This window comes from Oryzias latipes, chromosome 22 (assembly GCF_053564925.1).
Source record: "Oryzias latipes strain Hd-rR chromosome 22, Olatipes_Hd-rR_3.1".
Classification (NCBI taxonomy): Eukaryota; Metazoa; Chordata; class Actinopteri; order Beloniformes; family Adrianichthyidae; genus Oryzias; species Oryzias latipes.
The window spans coordinates 18,471,533-18,478,102 of record NC_136258.1 but is presented as its reverse complement, the minus strand read 5'-3'; positions in this window follow the sequence as shown (position 1 = coordinate 18,478,102).

Here is a 6,570-nt window from a genome sequence, read left to right as displayed (position 1 = left end):
GCAGAAATGGAGACTTTTTAGACCAGACATTGTTTTTCCAATTTTATTTTGTCCAGTTTTGGTGATCCTGTGTGAATTATAGCTTCAGTGTCTTGTTCTTAGCTGACAGGAGTGACACTCAGTGTGGTCTTCTCCTGCTGTAGCCCATCTGTGTTGTGCGTTCAGAGCTGCTCTTCTCCAGACCTCGGTTGTAATCATTTACGTTACTTTTGCCTTTCTATCAGCAAGAATCAGTTCATCATTGGAATCATTCTCCTTTGACCTCTGGTATCAACAAGGCATTTCTCAGAACTGACACTCACAGGATATTTTCTCTTTTTTGGACCATTCTCTGTAAACCCTAAAGATGGTTGTGGGTGAAAATCCTAGTAGATTAACAGTTTCTGAAATACTTAGACCAGCTTGTCTGGCACCAATGACCATGGTTTGCTCAAGGATCCCCTTTCTTCCCCATTCTGATGCTCGGTTGGAACTGCAACAGGATGTCGTGGCCATATCTACATGTCTAAATGCATTGAGTTGCTGTTATGCGATTGGCTGAGTAGAAATTTCAGTCATCAAGCAGTTGACAGGTGTGCCCAATAAAGTGGCCAGTGAGTGTATGCAACTTCATGTGTGAACAGAACATTAATTCAGAAAAATCAGAACAGCGCATCTTAATTTTCCATCAGTATACCAAAGTATTCAATTGTGCACATTTTTTTTCTTTTTGACAGTAACCCTACCCCATTTAAAAACCAGACTTTTATAAACTTTTAAACACATGAGGATTCCCTAAAATAAAAAGGCAGATGGCAACAGAAACAGGGTGCAGCAACAAATACTATACAAGTATACTCTGAACAGACACTTTCACCAAAGGATCCCAGTTTTAGACCACATTAGATCGTCCTTTAGCAGTGCAGATCTTGTTGTGTGTCTCTTAACGAATACAATCCTCTGTTGCATAATAAATAGTCTGAAAGATGGTGTTTAAAATACAAAAAAACCACCATTTATGTACCTTCCAAAATATTTTTATGTTATTGAATTACCCTATTTAGTTGACTCAAACTCTCCTTGAGAAAAATGCCAGTTTGGTTACAGTGCTCAAGGCATGATGGGACGGGGACACCATTGGAGATCTAAATGACAGTGTGCATTAGACCTCCATGAATTGATGTCTGCATAATGCACATATAGTCTTTGTGATTTGGATATCTACTAGATGTGTTCATGCCCAGTGGGTAAAGTTATTCAAAATAAAAAAAATGTACAATTTGAACAGCTCTCCTTTTTACTACAGTATTTGGCACATTACAGCCACACACACTTTTCAGTTTGAAGAGCACAAACAGACAAGCACATGCTGGTTTGGGCATCAGTTTACACTTCTTATGTCATGGTTTTATGGGCACACTTCAACATACTGTTCATATTTTGAAGCGGACAGATACGCTGCATGCATGCTTAGTTTCAGCCACCTGCAGAGTTTCCACTCTCATTTGAGAGTTTACGTCCAACTTGTTGCCCTGCACGACTCAACCCTCACTGCTCAGGTGGAGCTCGGCTCAGGCCTTTCCCAGCGCTCCTGACCTCGGTGAGAGGACTCCTGCTGGGCCAGCATGCACCCCCTGCCTCACCTTTTGCACCGCCACAAACTCAATTAGACCCATCAGTCGTGGGACCTAGCAAATGGGGGTGGGGCTTGCCCCCAACTGCAGCCTGGTCACAGGACCTCAACTTCCCCTCAGGTGAACACACATATACTCACCCACACAGGTCTTACACAGAGGACCCCTATAAATCACACTTGGTTAAAAATGTGCTTCTGCTCATTGAATGGGAAAAGGTAAACTCAGATTTTTTTTGGAAATTTTCCTGAACTATGCTGAAAAAGGGGCAACAAGTCTAAGAAAGGAAAACTGAAATTTCTGATTTCTAATTTTTATTATACATTAGAATAAAAATGAAGATTAAGAAAGCCTGTTGTGGTGAAAACTAGAGGAATGTAACAATGAGCATGGTCAGAGCTGCTTTGGACAAGGGGGGAGGGGGGTGGTCGGGGTTGGGGAACTCTGTCACAGCCCCTCCAAGATAATTAGCTCCAGATGTGAGGTGGTGTGGCCCCTGCGCCAGAAAGGCGTCAGGGCCGCATTAAGAGCTCAGCCGAGGGGCTGATGGGATCGCGCAGACACAAGGCAACCCCCCACTCGATGGCAAGAAACACAAACTGAACCCCATTTCACTGCTGACCGCTCTGGGCCTCAACCAGCACGACCCAATTCCCAGAAAAAAATTATAGCCCCATGCAAACGTGCAAACAAAATCATTTCTGCATGTTAGGACATTTACTGAAATACCATGTGATGGAAAAAAAATTCAGAAATTTTTTGTTTTTACTGTTACGCCAATTTTAATTTGACACAATGAGCATATAAAGGGGGGAAAAAGCAGCAAAAGACTAGAAAAGTTGCATAACCATAGAAAAAGTCTAGACTATGACAACAAAAGGACTTAAACAACAACTCTTGAAATCAAGATTAAAAGTATCATTCAGAGTTACTGAGATGGTTCATAGCAATCATCAGTTACTGCAAAGTTCAGAGTGCAAGGTCAGAGAAAATGAAAAGAATAAAAGCAGACATGTGCTGGGGATAGAAAAAACTAAAACATATACTGCAAGTATAAAAATTCTGTTAGAGAAAAAGATTTCTGTTTCTTTTCGTTCCTTGGCTGTTTTCAGACTGGACATATTTGGTTCATTTGAAGGGAACCAGAGTTTTTTTCCCCGATAATCTGGAACAACGTGGTCCGGGACCAGGAACCACTCTCTGAACCATCTTTACAAGTGGTCTCGGTTCGTTTCCAAATGGACTGAGCTTCCGTTTGCTCTGAGATTCCTCAGTCTGAGTACAATCCGTCCTCTGAGGGGAACAACTGAACCAAAACGGCCACCGTAGTCGATTGGCCAAATATGAAGCAACAATTGTGATGTTGCCAAAGAGAAAAGGGTCCAACAGGTTTTCTTTGTTAGATCGTTTATTTTAACACAGTTGAAAATGCTTCATAGAAACTCATTGAAATGTGATTGGATGAATTCAGACTCGTCAAAACCATTTTTAACGTGATACAAATTTCTTCTCGCTGTTTTTCCGACAATCTATATGTCATAACCACTAAGTTATCAGCATACATTCTTAGCCTTCTTCTTGCCAGTAACCGCCCTGCAGCATGCCTCCACCGGGCCAAAAAAGCAAGTAAAAAGTATTGAGCCTGACGCTGACAGAGACGTTCAAAACTTGTGAGCGAAACGTAAAGTTTGAACTAAAATCGCAGGATTTCCATAAATTCTGCCACAAGTTGATTTTGCCTCGCCCTCGTAATTCCTGACCAGGGAGTGAAGCGATCTTTGGTCACATGGTTTTGTTTACAACCTTCAGTCCGGCACTGGAAAATCCACTTGACAGCAGTCTGAATACAGACCAAACGCATGGTTCAGGACCCGGAACAAATATAGCGCACCAAACAGTTTTCCCAGTCTGAATACAAACTGAGGTCAAGTCTAGATTTCTGTTCTCGTATACTTTTACATTGAAATTTCAATTTAATTGCAGGTCACTAGGTTAAAATTTCCCTTCTTACCTCTTTTTATGTGTCAAAATAGCCCTGTAAATTCTGTAACATCATTTTAATTGCCACTTTTCATCCACAAAGGCTTCTTTGACTCCTCCTGACCTTGTATAAGGGCATCAACAAACACTGAATCAGCTCTTCTGCGTCGCTGCGTCTTTGTGAAGATGAGAGCTCCAGGAGCATATATATATATAAGTTTGAGTGGGAGTCATCTCATGTCAGTCAAACGAGCCTCTTTTCAAGGCAGCAGGAGGTTTTTGTTGCACGGAAGGCGATGCTTTTGGGAAACATGCAGCATGCAAGCCAATTCCCACATTGACTGTGGGGTGAAGGACGTCACCTATGCAGGTGTGCATGTGAACTAAAATCCGGCACCACAATGTCAAGTTGCATGTAATACTCAGAGAGCACTGAGTATTTCCATTACATTGTTTTCACCATGTGTTTACTTCTAATAGCTGAAAGACTGCGTGAAGTTCTCCCCTAATTTCAACAGGATTTCATACAAAACATTAACAAATGAGAGCAGGAACATCATACACTCTTAAGTAAGTGCAGCGTGTTGTGTTTCAAAAAGACTCCTCAGAGTAAGGAATGCTGTTACCGCGACACAAAGAGTATGTTCACTGAGGAGCGTGAAAATTGATTAAAAGCAGAAAAGTATCATGGAGTGAAGGTAAACGGAGATAACTGACAGAATGAAAGAGAAGGGAGGAAAGAAAAGAGAAATGGAAAGCACTTAATCAGTGATGACCCTTCCATATCAGTGGCATTTGCTGAGTTGCAGCGTCTACCATGACTAACAAAGGAAACCACTCATCACATCTGCCAGCACTACAAAAAAAAAAACACGTGAAAAGGCCCTTTAAGCACCGTTCAGTCATGAATGCATGTTGGGTAGGATTATGTGAGTAAACAGAAAACAGATGTTCACGTTTCAAGGGCCACTGCAGCCTAAAATCCACAACTGAACCTAAAAACACATAACTCTAACTCTGCTTTTGGCACCTCTTCTTATCACTGTGTGCCAGCGGAATCCCACATTTTTTTTAGCGAGCAAGCACGGAATGAGTCAAAGGTCGGTTTTCCTGAAAGTTGGATCGGAACCAGCTGCTGATCTCAAACAACAGAAAATCATTTTCAAAGAACACAGCCAACACCTCTAAAGACAATATCAAACTCAGACTCTACCAAGAGCCCACCAGCGCTCCTTCACGTCATTCTATCCTCTAACCCCAGGAGATGGTGTTGTCATACTACAAGCAGAACACGGGCCCAGGGTGGTTGGGGGTCAAAACCAAACAAAAGCAACCTCATCCCGAGACTCTGGGCTCATCAGGTCTCTCTAAAAGCAGCTCAGATAAAGGATCATATATGAACAGTGACATATGAAACATCAGTCGCGATGACTCAGATTAAGCAAACAAAAACCTCCAGAGACAGAATGTTTCCAACAAAAAGAACAAATATTTGAAGGAAAAATAAAAAGGAGGAAGGCAAAAAGCTAACGAGATGCTTTGAAGTGAACTTAAACATTTAGTCAGTTTCTGTTCCCCCACTGAAAACTGATTGAACATAAACGTAAAGACAAAGACACAAAACAAATCAAACCCAGTCAAATAATAGGATAAGAATTGTTATATTTTCATTAATGATTGTGCTTTCTGCAAGTTTATTTTAAACAGTTTCTAGTTAGATCGGACGTACAGATCATCTCAACTTTTTTGTTTGTTTTTAGAAATGCTTGGTATGACGACGGAAGGTTGCTTCTGGTCTTAATTGCAGTTTGCATCATTCTGCCTTTAGCAATGCCGCCCAGGATTGGTACATTTGTATTTCTGTGAGTGGCAATTTCTCTGTTTTTAATTTTTTTAAATGTAGAAACTTAAATTCCTAAAAAATGTATCACTTCAAAATTAAGGCAAAAAAAACAAAGAAAAAGAATCTCTTTTGGAAAGGTCAGAGATGGGTTTTGAACCAGGGCCTTCTGGCTGTGAGGTGAGAATGCTAACATCATCATGCAACTCATGAAAATATTTAAAGTAAATAAAAAAAAATACATAATACAAATTCCACCTTTAATAACTATTGTTAGTTTGACAACTATTCAGTAAAATTACCAGGTTAGTTATCACTTTTTACCAAGCGTCCTAAACAGCAGTGCTCTACCACAGTTGAACACTAGGTGGGAGTATTGAGCTACACATGGGTTGAGTTTTAAAGCAGATTTTTACCAAAGAAAAAAATTAGTTTAAAAAAATTGTTATAATATATACAGAATCTTCCATTTTGACCATTTACATAGATATTTAATTACTCTAAAAGTAAAACAAAAAGAGACTATGTGAGAACTTTTTTTCCCCAAAAGGGTATAAAGTAACATTTTTTTAGATTTGTAACAGCTGATTTGTCTCTTTTTTTAAGTTTGTCTGAAAAAGAGAAGGTTAAAGGGCGGAACGGCTTCCAGTCCTTGAGGGGGCAACTAAAGGGATGGGGCCACATGGTAAAATGTGAAAATCTCCCAGCTCTGCTTACTTAGAGCAGATTTGCTTCATTCTGAGGGTTAAAAAGCAGACACAAAGTGGCTGCAGGTTCCACGAGACAATCTAAATAGTGGTGTGTTCACAAATGTGTAGAGCATTTGGCTCCTGTTAGCATCAAGCTGAAGCCAGAATATGACACAGACAAGAGGCACTTCCTAAAAACACGGAACCTGTCACTCAACCCACCAATCAGTACAGATGAGCAAGTGTTAAATAAAACTGTGCATCAGAGCCAATTTTATGAATTAATACATTAAATAAGATCCACAAGGTCACAATTTAAAACAGTTTAGAATTTGTTGCATTTAGTTTTAAACTGCTTTTCACATTTCGATTCCAAAAACAATTTTACTTGGTAACAAAACTGATTTTTACCATAAACAATTTTTTAAACTGTTAAAAGGAGACACTT